The following is an 18,107-nucleotide window of genomic DNA, read 5'->3' on the forward strand; positions in this document are numbered from 1 at the left end:
TGAAAATCTAAAAGTCCCTTGTTCAATGCTGGGTTTCGGAAAAGTCTGAGAGGTTTCTTGCTTCTCACAAAATATTTCTTGGTATCAGCTCAAGTTTTTCTTTATTTATCAAAATATTTGATCAACTGATCGACAACATGATCAATTCAACATAGAATTGTCTTTCTGTCCTCCTTCTAAATTTGCTTCCACCTCTCTTGCATTCAGCTTCGACTACAAATGTTTCCTATTTCATGCTTTTTTGTAAAGTAAACTCTTGTCTGCATCAGCTTCCACTTCTCCTTGAACACAGATTTCAGTATTCAGATGACATAGCTTACCTACTCAGGCCAAATACCTCTGTGTAATATGGTGCTAGTCCATTCAGAGTAAAAAACAAAAGCTACCTAACCTGGATCCGAAAAATGCTATTTACCTATTGCACCCGTTAACTGGTGAATGATACAGGACATCTTAAAACATAGCTCTAGCATGAGGTTGAGCATCTATTTTCTTGGGAAGTTTAAAAGAAAGGATGAAGACCCAAACTACCAGCAGGCCGAAATAGCTCAGTTGGGAGAGCGTTAGACTGAAGATCTAAAGGTCCCTGGTTCAATCCCGGGTTTCGGCACAATTTCAACTTCTGCTTTTCATGTCACAAAAGCTGTTTGGAGTTAAATCAACGCTCTTCTTTATCAAAACCTTTTATCAATCTGATCAACAACACAATCAATTCAACATATTATTTACTTTCTGTCTTCCTTTCAAACTTGCTTCCACCTCTCTTGTATTCAACTATGCCTCATTTATTTGCAACTTCTTGCTTTATTTTAAAGTAAAGCTTTGCCTGCATCAGCCTCCAATTCCCCTTATACAAAACTATCAGTAGTCAGATGACATAGCTTGTACACCCTGGCCATATAGGTCTGTGTTTCAGAGTATAAGTCAATTCAGAGTTTAGAAAAAAAAATTCTACCTACCTTGTCCCCTAAAAAGGATATTCACTCATCAGACCAAGTTACCTGCTGAATGATACTGGACACTTTAACACATAACTATAAACAAAAATAGAATGACCAGGTTCTGTATGTATCGTCTACAATTATTAATAATACATCAGGAGGCCACAGGGACTTGTTGGCTGAAATATCTCAGTTGGGAGATCGTTAGACTGAAGAGCTTAAGGTACCTGATTCAATCCTGACTTTCAGCACAGTGCGAGGGGATCCTACATTCTTGCAAAATATTTCTTGAAATCAGCTCTAGTTTTTTTTTCTTTATTTCTCAAAATATTTTATCAACTGATCAACAACATGATAACTTCAACAAAAAGTTGTCTTTCTGTCCTCCTTCTAAACTTGCTTCCACCTCTCTTGCCATCAACTTTGATGACGAATTTATCCCATTTTATACTTTTTTCAAAGTAAACTCTTGTCTGCATCAGCTTTCACTTCTCCTTGAACAAAGTTTTCAGTATTGAGATGATATAGCTTACCTACTCAGGCGACATACGTCTGTGTAATACAGTGCTGGTCCACTCAGAGTTTTAAAAGAAAAACGACCTAACATTTATCCCAAAAACGCTACTCACCCATTTCACCAGTTAGCTGCTGAACAATGCAGGACACATTAAAACACAGCTCTAACCTCAGATTGAAAATCCAGGTTCTGCATCTCTGTTCTGGGATTGTTCAAAAAAAGAGGCTGAATACTATAGCTGCTGGCAGGCCGAAATATCTCAGTTGGGAGAGTGTTAGACTGAAGATCTAAAGGTCCCTGGTTCAATCCCGGGTTTAGGCACATTTTGAACTTCTGCTTTGCATGCCACAAATGCTATTTGGAGTCAACTCATATTGACGTTGTTTATAATGATCAAAACCTTTTATCAAGCTGATCGATAAGACAACCATTTCAACATATTTTTTACATTCTGTCTTTCTGTCAAACTTGCTTCCACCTCTCTTGTATTCAACTTTACCTGCTTTATTTGCCAATTCTTCCTTTAATTGAAAGTAAAGCTTTGCCTACATCAGCCTCGAGTTCCCCTTATACAAAACTGTTAGTAGTCAGATGACCTAGTTTGCCTACCCTCGCCATATAGGTCTGTGTGTCTGAGTATAAGTCCATTCATAGTTTACAAACATCTTCTAACTAACTTGGCTCCTAAAAAGGAAATTCACCCATCAGACCAATTTAGCTGCTGAATAATATTGGACAATTTAACACATAACTGCACATGCAGATAGAATGACCAGGGTCTGCATTTATCTTTAACAATTATCAAAAATACAACAGAAAGCCAAAATGGCCAGCTGGATGAAATAGCTGAGTTGGGAGAGTGTTAGATTGAAAATCTAAAAGTCCCTTGTTCAATGCTGGGTTTCGGAAAAGTCTGAGAGGTTTCTTGCTTCTCACAAAATATTTCTTGGTATCAGCTCAAGTTTTTCTTTCTTTATTTATCAAAATATTTGATCAACTGATCGACAACAGGATCAATTCAACATAGAATTGTCTTTCTGTCCTCCTTCTAAATTTGCTTCCACCTCTCTTGCATTCAGCTTCGACTACAAATGTTTCCTATTTCATGCTTTTTTGTAAAGTAAACTCTTGTCTGCATCAGCTTCCACTTCTCCTTGAACACAGATTTCAGTATTCAGATGACATAGCTTACCTACTCAGGCCAAATACCTCTGTGTAATATGGTGCTAGTCCATTCAGAGTAAAAAAAAAAGCTACCTAACCTGGATCCAAAAAATGCTATTTACCTATTGCACCTGTTAACTGATGAATGATACAGGACATCTTAAAACATAGCTCTAGCATGAGGATGAGCATCTATTTTCTTGGGAAGTTTAAAAGAAAGGATGAAGACCCAAACTACCAGCAGGCCGAAATAGCTCAGTTGGGAGAGCGTTAGACTGAAGATCTAAAGGTCCCTGGTTCAATCCCGGGTTTCGGCACAATTTCAACTTCTGCTTTTCATGTCACAAAAGCTGTTTGGAGTTAAATCAACGCTCTTCTTTATCAAAACCTTTTATCAATCTGATCAACAACACAATCAATTCAACATATTATTTACTTTCTGTCTTCCTTTCAAACTTGCTTCCACCTCTCTTGTATTCAACTATGCCTCATTTATTTGAAACTTCTTGCTTTATTTTAAAGTAAAGCTTTGTCTGCATCAGCCTCCAATTCCCCTTATACAAAACTGTCAGTAGTCAGATGACATAGCTTGTACACCCTGGCCATATAGGTCTGTGTTTCAGAGTATAAGTCAATTCAGAGTTTAGAAAAAAAATTCTACCTACATTGTCCCCTAAAAAGGATATTCACTCATCAGACCAAGTTACCTGCTGAATGATACTGGACACTTTAACACATAACTATAAACGAAAATAGAATGACCAGGTTCTGTATGTATCGTCTACAATTATTAATAATACATCAGGAAGCCACAGGGACTTGTTGGCTGAAATATCTCAGTTGGGAGATCGTTAGACTGAAGAGCTTAAGGTACCTGATTCAATCCTGACTTTCAGCACAGTGCGAGGGGATCCTACATTCTTGCAAAATATTTCTTGAAATCAGCTCTAGTTTTTTTTTCTTTATTTCTCAAAATATTTTATCAACTGATCAACAACATGATAACTTCAACAAAAAGTTGTCTTTCTGTCCTCCTTCTAAACTTGCTTCCACCTCTCTTGCCATCAACTTTGATGACGAATTTATCCCATTTTATACTTTTTTCAAAGTAAACTCTTGTCTGCATCAGCTTTCACTTCTCCTTGAACAAAGTTGTCAGTATTGAGATGATATAGCTTACCTACTCAGGCGACATACGTCTGTGTAATACAGTGCTGGTCCACTCAGAGTTTTAAAAGAAAAACGACCTAACATTTATCCCAAAAACGCTACTCACCCATTTCACCAGTTAGCTGCTGAACAATGCAGGACACATTAAAACACAGCTCTAACCTCAGATTGAAAATCCAGGTTCTGCATCTCTGTTCTGGGATTGTTCAAAAAAAGAGGCTGAATACTATAGCTGCTGGCAGGCCGAAATAGCTCAGTTGGGAGAGCGTTAGACTGAAGATCTAAAGGTCCCTGGTTCGATCCCGGGTTTCGGCACATTTTGAACTTCTGCTTTGCATGCCACAAAGACTATTTTGAATCAACTCATATTGACTTTGTTTATAATGATCAAAACCTTTTATCAAGATAATCGACAATACAATTAATTCAACATATTATTTACTTTCTGTCTTTCTTTCAAACTTGCTTCCACCTCTCTTGTATTCAACTTTGCCTCCTTTATTTCCCAATTCTTCCTTTAATTGAAAGTAAAGCTTTGCCTGCATCAGCCTCCAGTTCCCCTTATACAAAACTGTTAGTAGTCAGATGACCTAGCTTGCCGACCCTCGCCATATAGGTCTGTGTTTCTGAGTATAAGTCCATTCATAGTTTACAAACATCATCTAACTAACTTGGCTCCTCAAAAGGAAATTCACCCATCAGACCAATTTAGCTACTGAATAATACTGGACAATTTAACACATAACTGCACATGCAGATAGAGTGACCAGGTTCTGCATTTTTCTTTAACAATTATAAAAAATACAACAGAAAGCCAAAATTGCCAGCTGGATGAAATAGCTCAGTTGGGAGAGCAGTAGACTGAAGATCTAAAGGTCCCTGGTTCAATCCCGGGTTTAGGCACATTTTGAACTTCTGCTTTGCATGCCACAAATGCTATTTGGAGTCAACTCATATTGACGTTGTTTATAATGATCAAAACCTTTTATCAAGCTGATCGATAAGACAACCATTTCAACATATTTTTTACATTCTGTCTTTCTGTCAAACTTGCTTCCACCTCTCTTGTATTCAACTTTACCTGCTTTATTTGCCAATTCTTCCTTTAATTGAAAGTAAAGCTTTGCCTGCATCAGCCTCGAGTTCCCCTTATACAAAACTGTTAGTAGTCAGATGACCTAGTTTGCCTACCCTCGCCATATAGGTCTGTGTGTCTGAGTATAAGTCCATTCATAGTTTACAAACATCTTCTAACTAACTTGGCTCCTAAAAAGGAAATTCACCCATCAGACCAATTTAGCTGCTGAATAATATTGGACAATTTAACACATAACTGCACATGCAGATAGAATGACCAGGGTCTGCATTTATCTTTAACAATTATCAAAAATACAACAGAAAGCCAAAATGGCCAGCTGGATGAAATAGCTCAGTTGGGAGAGTGTTAGATTGAAAATCTAAAAGTCCCTTGTTCAATGCTGGGTTTCGGAAAAGTCTGAGAGGTTTCTTGCTTCTCACAAAATATTTCTTGGTATCAGCTCAAGTTTTTCTTTCTTTATTTATCAAAATATTTGATCAACTGATCGACAACAGGATCAATTCAACATAGAATTGTCTTTCTGTCCTCCTTCTAAATTTGCTTCCACCTCTCTTGCATTCAGCTTCGACTACAAATGTTTCCTATTTCATGCTTTTTTGTAAAGTAAACTCTTGTCTGCATCAGCTTCCACTTCTCCTTGAACACAGATTTCAGTATTCAGATGACATAGCTTACCTACTCAGGCCAAATACCTCTGTGTAATATGGTGCTAGTCCATTCAGAGTAAAAAAAAAAGCTACCTAACCTGGATCCAAAAAATGCTATTTACCTATTGCACCTGTTAACTGATGAATGATACAGGACATCTTAAAACATAGCTCTAGCATGAGGATGAGCATCTATTTTCTTGGGAAGTTTAAAAGAAAGGATGAAGACCCAAACTACCAGCAGGCCGAAATAGCTCAGTTGGGAGAGCGTTAGACTGAAGATCTAAAGGTCCCTGGTTCAATCCCGGGTTTCGGCACAATTTCAACTTCTGCTTTTCATGTCACAAAAGCTGTTTGGAGTTAAATCAACGCTCTTCTTTATCAAAACCTTTTATCAATCTGATCAACAACACAATCAATTCAACATATTATTTACTTTCTGTCTTCCTTTCAAACTTGCTTCCACCTCTCTTGTATTCAACTATGCCTCATTTATTTGAAACTTCTTGCTTTATTTTAAAGTAAAGCTTTGTCTGCATCAGCCTCCAATTCCCCTTATACAAAACTGTCAGTAGTCAGATGACATAGCTTGTACACCCTGGCCATATAGGTCTGTGTTTCAGAGTATAAGTCAATTCAGAGTTTAGAAAAAAAATTCTACCTACATTGTCCCCTAAAAAGGATATTCACTCATCAGACCAAGTTACCTGCTGAATGATACTGGACACTTTAACACATAACTATAAACGAAAATAGAATGACCAGGTTCTGTATGTATCGTCTACAATTATTAATAATACATCAGGAAGCCACAGGGACTTGTTGGCTGAAATATCTCAGTTGGGAGATCGTTAGACTGAAGAGCTTAAGGTACCTGATTCAATCCTGACTTTCAGCACAGTGCGAGGGGATCCTACATTCTTGCAAAATATTTCTTGAAATCAGCTCTAGTTTTTTTTTCTTTATTTCTCAAAATATTTTATCAACTGATCAACAACATGATAACTTCAACAAAAAGTTGTCTTTCTGTCCTCCTTCTAAACTTGCTTCCACCTCTCTTGCCATCAACTTTGATGACGAATTTATCCCATTTTATACTTTTTTCAAAGTAAACTCTTGTCTGCATCAGCTTTCACTTCTCCTTGAACAAAGTTGTCAGTATTGAGATGATATAGCTTACCTACTCAGGCGACATACGTCTGTGTAATACAGTGCTGGTCCACTCAGAGTTTTAAAAGAAAAACGACCTAACATTTATCCCAAAAACGCTACTCACCCATTTCACCAGTTAGCTGCTGAACAATGCAGGACACATTAAAACACAGCTCTAACCTCAGATTGAAAATCCAGGTTCTGCATCTCTGTTCTGGGATTGTTCAAAAAAAGAGGCTGAATACTATAGCTGCTGGCAGGCCGAAATAGCTCAGTTGGGAGAGCGTTAGACTGAAGATCTAAAGGTCCCTGGTTCGATCCCGGGTTTCGGCACATTTTGAACTTCTGCTTTGCATGCCACAAAGACTATTTTGAATCAACTCATATTGACTTTGTTTATAATGATCAAAACCTTTTATCAAGATAATCGACAATACAATTAATTCAACATATTATTTACTTTCTGTCTTTCTTTCAAACTTGCTTCCACCTCTCTTGTATTCAACTTTGCCTCCTTTATTTCCCAATTCTTCCTTTAATTGAAAGTAAAGCTTTGCCTGCATCAGCCTCCAGTTCCCCTTATACAAAACTGTTAGTAGTCAGATGACCTAGCTTGCCGACCCTCGCCATATAGGTCTGTGTTTCTGAGTATAAGTCCATTCATAGTTTACAAACATCATCTAACTAACTTGGCTCCTCAAAAGGAAATTCACCCATCAGACCAATTTAGCTACTGAATAATACTGGACAATTTAACACATAACTGCACATGCAGATAGAGTGACCAGGTTCTGCATTTTTCTTTAACAATTATAAAAAATACAACAGAAAGCCAAAATTGCCAGCTGGATGAAATAGCTCAGTTGGGAGAGCAGTAGACTGAAGATCTAAAGGTCCCTGGTTCAATCCCGGGTTTAGGCACATTTTGAACTTCTGCTTTGCATGCCACAAATGCTATTTGGAGTCAACTCATATTGACGTTGTTTATAATGATCAAAACCTTTTATCAAGCTGATCGATAAGACAACCATTTCAACATATTTTTTACATTCTGTCTTTCTGTCAAACTTGCTTCCACCTCTCTTGTATTCAACTTTACCTGCTTTATTTGCCAATTCTTCCTTTAATTGAAAGTAAAGCTTTGCCTGCATCAGCCTCGAGTTCCCCTTATACAAAACTGTTAGTAGTCAGATGACCTAGTTTGCCTACCCTCGCCATATAGGTCTGTGTGTCTGAGTATAAGTCCATTCATAGTTTACAAACATCTTCTAACTAACTTGGCTCCTAAAAAGGAAATTCACCCATCAGACCAATTTAGCTGCTGAATAATATTGGACAATTTAACACATAACTGCACATGCAGATAGAATGACCAGGGTCTGCATTTATCTTTAACAATTATCAAAAATACAACAGAAAGCCAAAATGGCCAGCTGGATGAAATAGCTCAGTTGGGAGAGTGTTAGATTGAAAATCTAAAAGTCCCTTGTTCAATGCTGGGTTTCGGAAAAGTCTGAGAGGTTTCTTGCTTCTCACAAAATATTTCTTGGTATCAGCTCAAGTTTTTCTTTCTTTATTTATCAAAATATTTGATCAACTGATCGACAACATGATCAATTCAACATAGAATTGTCTTTCTGTCCTCCTTCTAAATTTGCTTCCACCTCTCTTGCATTCAGCTTCGACTACAAATGTTTCCTATTTCATGCTTTTTTGTAAAGTACACTCTTGTCTGCATCAGCTTCCACTTCTCCTTGAACACAGATTTCAGTATTCAGATGACATAGCTTACCTACTCAGGCCAAATACCTCTGTGTAATATGGTGCTAGTCCATTCAGAGTAAAAAACAAAAGCTACCTAACCTGGATCCGAAAAATGCTATTTACCTATTGCACCCGTTAAGTGATGAATGATACAGGACATCTTAAAACATAGCTCTAGCATGAGGTTGAGCATCTATTTTCTTGGGAAGTTTAAAAGAAAGGATGAAGACCCAAACTACCAGCAGGCCGAAATAGCTCAGTTGGGAGAGCGTTAGACTGAAGATCTAAAGGTCCCTGGTTCAATCCTGGGTTTCGGCACAATTTCAACTTCTGCTTTTCATGTCACAAAAGCTGTTTGGAGTTAAATCAACGCTCTTCTTTATCAAAACCTTTTATCAATCTGATCAACAACACAATCAATTCAACATATTATTTACTTTCCGTCTTCCTTTCAAACTTGCTTCCACCTCTCTTGTATTCAACTATGCCTCATTTATTTGCAACTTCTTGCTTTATTTTAAAGTAAAGCTTTGCCTGCATCAGCCTCCAATTCCCCTTATACAAAACTGTCAGTAGTCAGATGACATAGCTTGTACACCCTGGCCATATAGGTCTGTGTTTCAGAGTATAAGTCAATTCAGAGTTTAGAAAAAAAAATTCTACCTACCTTGTCCCCTAAAAAGGATATTCACTCATCAGACCAAGTTACCTGCTGAATGATACTGGACACTTTAACACATAACTATAAACGAAAATAGAATGACCAGGTTCTGTATGTATCGTCTACAATTATTAATAATACATCAGGAGGCCACAGGGACTTGTTGGCTGAAATATCTCAGTTGGGAGATCGTTAGACTGAAGAGCTTAAGGTACCTGATTCAATCCTGACTTTCAGCACAGTGCGAGGGGATCCTACATTCTTGCAAAATATTTCTTGAAATCAGCTCTAGTTTTTTTTTCTTTATTTCTCAAAATATTTTATCAACTGATCAACAACATGATAACTTCAACAAAAAGTTGTCTTTCTGTCCTCCTTCTAAACTTGCTTCCACCTCTCTTGCCATCAACTTTGATGACGAATTTATCCCATTTTATACTTTTTTCAAAGTAAACTCTTGTCTGCATCAGCTTTCACTTCTCCTTGAACAAAGTTGTCAGTATTGAGATGACATAGCTTACCTACTCAGGCCACATACGTCTGTGTAATACAGTGCTGGTCCACTCAGAGTTTTAAAAGAAAAACGACCTAACATTTATCCCAAAAACGCTACTCACCCATTTCACCAGTTAGCTGCTGAACAATGCAGGACACATTAAAACACAGCTCTAACCTCAGATTGAAAATCCAGGTTCTGCATCTCTGTTCTGGGATTGTTCAAAAAAAGAGGCTGAATACTATAGCTGCTGGCAGGCCGAAATAGCTCAGTTGGGAGAGTGTTAGACTGAAGATCTAAAGGTCCCTGGTTCGATCCCGGGTTTCGGCACATTTTGAACTTCTGCTTTGCATGCCACAAAGACTATTTTGAGTCAACTCATATTGACTTTGTTTATAATGATCAAAACCTTTTATCAAGATAATCGACAATACAATTAATTCAACATATTATTTACTTTCTGTCTTTCTTTCAAACTTGCTTCCACCTCTCTTGTATTCAACTTTGCCTCCTTTATTTCCCAATTCTTCCTTTAATTGAAAGTAAAGCTTTGCCTGCATCAGCCTCCAGTTCCCCTTATACAAAACTGTTAGTAGTCAGATGACCTAGCTTGCCGACCCTCGCCATATAGGTCTGTGTTTCTGAGTATAAGTCCATTCATAGTTTACAAACATCATCTAACTAACTTGGCTCCTAAAAAGGAAATTCACCCATCAGACCAATTTAGCTACTGAATAATACTGGACAATTTAACACATAACTGCACATGCAGATAGAGTGACCAGGTTCTGCATTTATCTTTAACAATTATAAAAAATACAACAGAAAGCCAAAATTGCCAGCTGGATGAAATAGCTCAGTTGGGAGAGCAGTAGACTGAAGATCTAAAGGTCCCTGGTTCAATCCCGGGTTTAGGCACATTTTGAACTTATGCTTTGCATGCCACAAATGCTATTTGGAGTCAACTCATATTGACGTTGTTTATAATGATCAAAACCTTTTATCAAGCTGATCGAAAAGACAACCATTTCAACATATTTTTTACATTCTGTCTTTCTGTCAAACTTGCTTCCACCTCTCTTGTATTCAAATTTACCTGCTTTATTTGCCAATTCTTCCTTTAATTGAAAGTAAAGCTTTGCCTGCATCAGCCTCGAGTTCCCCTTATACAAAACTGTTAGTAGTCAGATGACCTAGTTTGCCTACCCTCGCCACATAGGTCTGTGTGTCTGAGTATAAGTCCATTCATAGTTTACAAACATCTTCTAACTAACTTGGCTCCTAAAAAGGAAATTCACCCATCAGACCAATTTAGCTGCTGAATAACATTGGACAATTTAACACATAACTGCACATGCAGATAGAATGACCAGGGTCTGCATTTATCTTTAACAATTATCAAAAATACAACAGAAAGCCAAAATGGCCAGCTGGATGAAATAGCTGAGTTGGGAGAGTGTTAGATTGAAAATCTAAAAGTCCCTTGTTCAATGCTGGGTTTCGGAAAAGTCTGAGAGGTTTCTTGCTTCTCACAAAATATTTCTTGGTATCAGCTCAAGTTTTTCTTTCTTTATTTATCAAAATATTTGATCAACTGATCGACAACATGATCAATTCAACATAGAATTGTCTTTCTGTCCTCCTTCTAAATTTGCTTCCACCTCTCTTGCATTCAGCTTCGACTACAAATGTTTCCTATTTCATGCTTTTTTGTAAAGTAAACTCTTGTCTGCATCAGCTTCCACTTCTCCTTGAACACAGATTTCAGTATTCAGATGACATAGCTTACCTACTCAGGCCAAATACCTCTGTGTAATATGGTGCTAGTCCATTCAGAGTAAAAAACAAAAGCTACCTAACCTGGATCCGAAAAATGCTATTTACCTATTGCACCCGTTAACTGATGAATGATACAGGACATCTTAAAACATAGCTCTAGCATGAGGTTGAGCATCTATTTTCTTGGGAAGTTTAAAAGAAAGGATGAAGACCCAAACTTCCAGCAGGCCGAAATAGCTCAGTTGGGAGAGCGTTAGACTGAAGATCTAAAGGTCCCTGGTTCAATCCCGGGTTTCGGCACAATTTCAACTTCTGCTTTTCATGTCACAAAAGCTGTTTGGAGTTAAATCAACGCTCTTCTTTATCAAAACCTTTTATCAATCTGATCAACAACACAATCAATTCAACATATTATTTACTTTCTGTCTTCCTTTCAAACTTGCTTCCACCTCTCTTGTATTCAACTATGCCTCATTTATTTGCAACTTCTTGCTTTATTTTAAAGTAAAGCTTTGCCTGCATCAGCCTCCAATTCCCCTTATACAAAACTGTCAGTAGTCAGATGACATAGCTTGTACACCCTGGCCATATAGGTCTGTGTTTCAGAGTATAAGTCAATTCAGAGTTTAGAAAAAAAAATTCTACCTACCTTGTCCCCTAAAAAGGATATTCACTCATCAGACCAAGTTACCTGCTGAATGATACTGGACACTTTAACACATAACTATAAACAAAAATAGAATGACCAGGTTCTGTATGTATCGTCTACAATTATTAATAATACATCAGGAGGCCACAGGGACTTGTTGGCTGAAATATCTCAGTTGGGAGATCGTTAGACTGAAGAGCTTAAGGTACCTGATTCAATCCTGACTTTCAGCACAGTGCGAGGGGATCCTACATTCTTGCAAAATATTTCTTGAAATCAGCTCTAGTTTTTTTTTCTTTATTTCTCAAAATATTTTATCAACTGATCAACAACATGATAACTTCAACAAAAAGTTGTCTTTCTGTCCTCCTTCTAAACTTGCTTCCACCTCTCTTGCCATCAACTTTGATGACGAATTTATCCCATTTTATACTTTTTTCAAAGTAAACTCTTGTCTGCATCAGCTTTCACTTCTCCTTGAACAAAGTTGTCAGTATTGAGATGATATAGCTTACCTACTCAGGCGACATACGTCTGTGTAATACAGTGCTGGTCCACTCAGAGTTTTAAAAGAAAAACGACCTAACATTTATCCCAAAAACGCTACTCACCCATTTCACCAGTTAGCTGCTGAACAATGCAGGACACATTAAAACACAGCTCTAACCTCAGATTGAAAATCCAGGTTCTGCATCTCTGTTCTGGGATTGTTAAAAAAGAGGCTGAATACTATAGCTGCTGGCAGGCCGAAATATCTCAGTTGGGAGAGTGTTAGACTGAAGATCTAAAGGTCCCTGGTTCAATCCCGGGTTTAGGCACATTTTGAACTTCTGCTTTGCATGCCACAAATGCTATTTGGAGTCAACTCATATTGACGTTGTTTATAATGATCAAAACCTTTTATCAAGCTGATCGATAAGACAACCATTTCAACATATTTTTTACATTCTGTCTTTCTGTCAAACTTGCTTCCACCTCTCTTGTATTCAACTTTACCTGCTTTATTTGCCAATTCTTCCTTTAATTGAAAGTAAAGCTTTGCCTACATCAGCCTCGAGTTCCCCTTATACAAAACTGTTAGTAGTCAGATGACCTAGTTTGCCTACCCTCGCCATATAGGTCTGTGTGTCTGAGTATAAGTCCATTCATAGTTTACAAACATCTTCTAACTAACTTGGCTCCTAAAAAGGAAATTCACCCATCAGACCAATTTAGCTGCTGAATAATATTGGACAATTTAACACATAACTGCACATGCAGATAGAATGACCAGGGTCTGCATTTATCTTTAACAATTATCAAAAATACAACAGAAAGCCAAAATGGCCAGCTGGATGAAATAGCTGAGTTGGGAGAGTGTTAGATTGAAAATCTAAAAGTCCCTTGTTCAATGCTGGGTTTCGGAAAAGTCTGAGAGGTTTCTTGCTTCTCACAAAATATTTCTTGGTATCAGCTCAAGTTTTTCTTTCTTTATTTATCAAAATATTTGATCAACTGATCGACAACAGGATCAATTCAACATAGAATTGTCTTTCTGTCCTCCTTCTAAATTTGCTTCCACCTCTCTTGCATTCAGCTTCGACTACAAATGTTTCCTATTTCATGCTTTTTTGTAAAGTAAACTCTTGTCTGCATCAGCTTCCACTTCTCCTTGAACACAGATTTCAGTATTCAGATGACATAGCTTACCTACTCAGGCCAAATACCTCTGTGTAATATGGTGCTAGTCCATTCAGAGTAAAAAAAAAAGCTACCTAACCTGGATCCGAAAAATGCTATTTACCTATTGCACCTGTTAACTGATGAATGATACAGGACATCTTAAAACATAGCTCTAGCATGAGGATGAGCATCTATTTTTTTGGGAAGTTTAAAAGAAAGGATGAAGACCCAAACTACCAGCAGGCCGAAATAGCTCAGTTGGGAGAGCGTTAGACTGAAGATCTAAAGGTCCCTGGTTCAATCCCGGGTTTCGGCACAATTTCAACTTCTGCTTTTCATGTCACAAAAGCTGTTTGGAGTTAAATCAACGCTCTTCTTTATCAAAACCTTTTATCAATCTGATCAACAACACAATCAATTCAACATATTATTTACTTTCTGTCTTCCTTTCAAACTTGCTTCCACCTCTCTTGTATTCAACTATGCCTCATTTATTTGAAACTTCTTGCTTTATTTTAAAGTAAAGCTTTGTCTGCATCAGCCTCCAATTCCCCTTATACAAAACTGTCAGTAGTCAGATGACATAGCTTGTACACCCTGGCCATATAGGTCTGTGTTTCAGAGTATAAGTCAATTCAGAGTTTAGAAAAAAAATTCTACCTACATTGTCCCCTAAAAAGGATATTCACTCATCAGACCAAGTTACCTGCTGAATGATACTGGACACTTTAACACATAACTATAAACGAAAATAGAATGACCAGGTTCTGTATGTATCGTCTACAATTATTAATAATACATCAGGAGGCCACAGGGACTTGTTGGCTGAAATATCTCAGTTGGGAGATCGTTAGACTGAAGAGCTTAAGGTACCTGATTCAATCCTGACTTTCAGCACAGTGCGAGGGGATCCTACATTCTTGCAAAATATTTCTTGAAATCAGCTCTAGGTTTTTTTTTCTTTATTTCTCAAAATATTTTATCAACTGATCAACAACATGATAACTTCAACAAAAAGTTGTCTTTCTGTCCTCCTTCTAAACTTGCTTCCACCTCTCTTGCCATCAGCTTTGATGACGAATTTATCCCATTTTATACTTTTTTCAAAGCAAACTCTTGTCTGCATCAGCTTTCACTTCTCCTTGAACAAAGTTGTCAGTATTGAGATGACATAGCTTACCTACTCAGGCGACATACGTCTGTGTAATACAGTGCTGGTCCACTTAGAGTTTTAAAAGAAAAACGACCTAACATTTATCCCAAAAACGCTACTCACCCATTTCACCAGTTAGCTGCTGAACAATGCAGGACACATTAAAACACAGCTCTAACCTCAGATTGAAAATCCAGGTTCTGCATCTCTGTTCTGGGATTGTTCAAAAAAAGAGGCTGAATACTATAGCTGCTGGCAGGCCGAAATAGCTCAGTTGGGAGAGCGTTAGACTGAAGATCTAAAGGTCCCTGGTTCGATCCCGGGTTTCGGCACATTTTGAACTTCTGCTTTGCATGCCACAAAGACTATTTTGAATCAACTCATATTGACTTTGTTTATAATGATCAAAACCTTTTATCAAGATAATCGACAATACAATTAATTCAACATATTATTTACTTTCTGTCTTTCTTTCAAACTTGCTTCCACCTCTCTTGTATTCAACTTTGCCTCCTTTATTTCCCAATTCTTCCTTTAATTGAAAGTAAAGCTTTGCCTGCATCAGCCTCCAGTTCCCCTTATACAAAACTGTTAGTAGTCAGATGACCTAGCTTGCCGACCCTCGCCATATAGGTCTGTGTTTCTGAGTATAAGTCCATTCATAGTTTACAAACATCATCTAACTAACTTGGCTCCTCAAAAGGAAATTCACCCATCAGACCAATTTAGCTACTGAATAATACTGGACAATTTAACACATAACTGCACATGCAGATAGAGTGACCAGGTTCTGCATTTTTCTTTAACAATTATAAAAAATACAACAGAAAGCCAAAATTGCCAGCTGGATGAAATAGCTCAGTTGGGAGAGCAGTAGACTGAAGATCTAAAGGTCCCTGGTTCAATCCCGGGTTTAGGCACATTTTGAACTTCTGCTTTGCATGCCACAAATGCTATTTGGAGTCAACTCATATTGACGTTGTTTATAATGATCAAAACCTTTTATCAAGCTGATCGATAAGACAACCATTTCAACATATTTTTTACATTCTGTCTTTCTGTCAAACTTGCTTCCACCTCTCTTGTATTCAACTTTACCTGCTTTATTTGCCAATTCTTCCTTTAATTGAAAGTAAAGCTTTGCCTGCATCAGCCTCGAGTTCCCCTTATACAAAACTGTTAGTAGTCAGATGACCTAGTTTGCCTACCCTCGCCATATAGGTCTGTGTGTCTGAGTATAAGTCCATTCATAGTTTACAAACATCTTCTAACTAACTTGGCTCCTAAAAAGGAAATTCACCCATCAGACCAATTTAGCTGCTGAATAATATTGGACAATTTAACACATAACTGCACATGCAGATAGAATGACCAGGGTCTGCATTTATCTTTAACAATTATCAAAAATACAACAGAAAGCCAAAATGGCCAGCTGGATGAAATAGCTCAGTTGGGAGAGTGTTAGATTGAAAATCTAAAAGTCCCTTGTTCAATGCTGGGTTTCGGAAAAGTCTGAGAGGTTTCTTGCTTCTCACAAAATATTTCTTGGTATCAGCTCAAGTTTTTCTTTCTTTATTTATCAAAATATTTGATCAACTGATCGACAACATGATCAATTCAACATAGAATTGTCTTTCTGTCCTCCTTCTAAATTTGCTTCCACCTCTCTTGCATTCAGCTTCGACTACAAATGTTTCCTATTTCATGCTTTTTTGTAAAGTACACTCTTGTCTGCATCAGCTTCCACTTCTCCTTGAACACAGATTTCAGTATTCAGATGACATAGCTTACCTACTCAGGCCAAATACCTCTGTGTAATATGGTGCTAGTCCATTCAGAGTAAAAAACAAAAGCTACCTAACCTGGATCCGAAAAATGCTATTTACCTATTGCACCCGTTAAGTGATGAATGATACAGGACATCTTAAAACATAGCTCTAGCATGAGGTTGAGCATCTATTTTCTTGGGAAGTTTAAAAGAAAGGATGAAGACCCAAACTACCAGCAGGCCGAAATAGCTCAGTTGGGAGAGCGTTAGACTGAAGATCTAAAGGTCCCTGGTTCAATCCCGGGTTTCGGCACAATTTCAACTTCTGCTTTTCATGTCACAAAAGCTGTTTGGAGTTAAATCAACGCTCTTCTTTATCAAAACCTTTTATCAATCTGATCAACAACACAATCAATTCAACATATTATTTACTTTCCGTCTTCCTTTCAAACTTGCTTCCACCTCTCTTGTATTCAACTATGCCTCATTTATTTGCAACTTCTTGCTTTATTTTAAAGTAAAGCTTTGCCTGCATCAGCCTCCAATTCCCCTTATACAAAACTGTCAGTAGTCAGATGACATAGCTTGTACACCCTGGCCATATAGGTCTGTGTTTCAGAGTATAAGTCAATTCAGAGTTTAGAAAAAAAAATTCTACCTACCTTGTCCCCTAAAAAGGATATTCACTCATCAGACCAAGTTACCTGCTGAATGATACTGGACACTTTAACACATAACTATAAACGAAAATAGAATGACCAGGTTCTGTATGTATCGTCTACAATTATTAATAATACATCAGGAGGCCACAGGGACTTGTTGGCTGAAATATCTCAGTTGGGAGATCGTTAGACTGAAGAGCTTAAGGTACCTGATTCAATCCTGACTTTCAGCACAGTGCGAGGGGATCCTACATTCTTGCAAAATATTTCTTGAAATCAGCTCTAGGTTTTTTTTTCTTTATTTCTCAAAATATTTTATCAACTGATCAACAACATGATAACTTCAACAAAAAGTTGTCTTTCTGTCCTCCTTCTAAACTTGCTTCCACCTCTCTTGCCATCAACTTTGATGACGAATTTATCCCATTTTATACTTTTTTCAAAGTAAACTCTTGTCTGCATCAGCTTTCACTTCTCCTTGAACAAAGTTGTCAGTATTGAGATGACATAGCTTACCTACTCAGGCGACATACGTCTGTGTAATACAGTGCTGGTCCACTCAGAGTTTTAAAAGAAAAACGACCTAACATTTATCCCAAAAACGCTACTCACCCATTTCACCAGTTAGCTGCTGAACAATGCAGGACACATTAAAACACAGCTCTAACCTCAGATTGAAAATCCAGGTTCTGCATCTCTGTTCTGGGATTGTTCAAAAAAAGAGGCTGAATACTATAGCTGCTGGCAGGCCGAAATAGCTCAGTTGGGAGAGTGTTAGACTGAAGATCTAAAGGTCCCTGGTTCGATCCCGGGTTTCGGCACA

At 37.6% G+C, this 18,107-nt stretch overlaps 11 non-coding genes across 11 annotated transcripts; all 11 read left to right on the forward strand.

Moving 5' to 3' along the window:
* The first annotated feature begins 537 nt into the window (after positions 1-537).
* Positions 538-610, forward strand: TRNAF-GAA (transfer RNA phenylalanine (anticodon GAA)). Its single transcript has one exon. It is a non-coding gene; the product is annotated as a tRNA-Phe (tRNA).
* A 2,256-nt stretch (positions 611-2,866) lies between these two features.
* Positions 2,867-2,939, forward strand: TRNAF-GAA (transfer RNA phenylalanine (anticodon GAA)). Its single transcript has one exon. It is a non-coding gene; the product is annotated as a tRNA-Phe (tRNA).
* Positions 2,940-4,034: 1,095 nt separating this feature from the next.
* On the forward strand, positions 4,035-4,107 carry TRNAF-GAA (transfer RNA phenylalanine (anticodon GAA)). Its single transcript has one exon. It is a non-coding gene; the product is annotated as a tRNA-Phe (tRNA).
* Positions 4,108-5,782: 1,675 nt separating this feature from the next.
* Positions 5,783-5,855, forward strand: TRNAF-GAA (transfer RNA phenylalanine (anticodon GAA)). Its single transcript has one exon. It is a non-coding gene; the product is annotated as a tRNA-Phe (tRNA).
* Positions 5,856-6,950: 1,095 nt separating this feature from the next.
* TRNAF-GAA (transfer RNA phenylalanine (anticodon GAA)) lies at positions 6,951-7,023 on the forward strand. Its single transcript has one exon. It is a non-coding gene; the product is annotated as a tRNA-Phe (tRNA).
* A 2,845-nt stretch (positions 7,024-9,868) lies between these two features.
* On the forward strand, positions 9,869-9,941 carry TRNAF-GAA (transfer RNA phenylalanine (anticodon GAA)). Its single transcript has one exon. It is a non-coding gene; the product is annotated as a tRNA-Phe (tRNA).
* A 1,676-nt stretch (positions 9,942-11,617) lies between these two features.
* TRNAF-GAA (transfer RNA phenylalanine (anticodon GAA)) lies at positions 11,618-11,690 on the forward strand. Its single transcript has one exon. It is a non-coding gene; the product is annotated as a tRNA-Phe (tRNA).
* A 2,254-nt stretch (positions 11,691-13,944) lies between these two features.
* Positions 13,945-14,017, forward strand: TRNAF-GAA (transfer RNA phenylalanine (anticodon GAA)). Its single transcript has one exon. It is a non-coding gene; the product is annotated as a tRNA-Phe (tRNA).
* A 1,096-nt stretch (positions 14,018-15,113) lies between these two features.
* TRNAF-GAA (transfer RNA phenylalanine (anticodon GAA)) lies at positions 15,114-15,186 on the forward strand. The gene has a single exon. It is a non-coding gene; the product is annotated as a tRNA-Phe (tRNA).
* Positions 15,187-16,862: 1,676 nt separating this feature from the next.
* On the forward strand, positions 16,863-16,935 carry TRNAF-GAA (transfer RNA phenylalanine (anticodon GAA)). The gene has a single exon. It is a non-coding gene; the product is annotated as a tRNA-Phe (tRNA).
* A 1,097-nt stretch (positions 16,936-18,032) lies between these two features.
* On the forward strand, positions 18,033-18,105 carry TRNAF-GAA (transfer RNA phenylalanine (anticodon GAA)). The gene has a single exon. It is a non-coding gene; the product is annotated as a tRNA-Phe (tRNA).
* Positions 18,106-18,107: the final 2 nt, after the last annotated feature.

This window comes from Triturus cristatus, chromosome 8 (assembly GCF_964204655.1).
Source record: "Triturus cristatus chromosome 8, aTriCri1.1, whole genome shotgun sequence".
In the NCBI taxonomy this organism is placed as follows: Eukaryota; Metazoa; Chordata; class Amphibia; order Caudata; family Salamandridae; genus Triturus; species Triturus cristatus.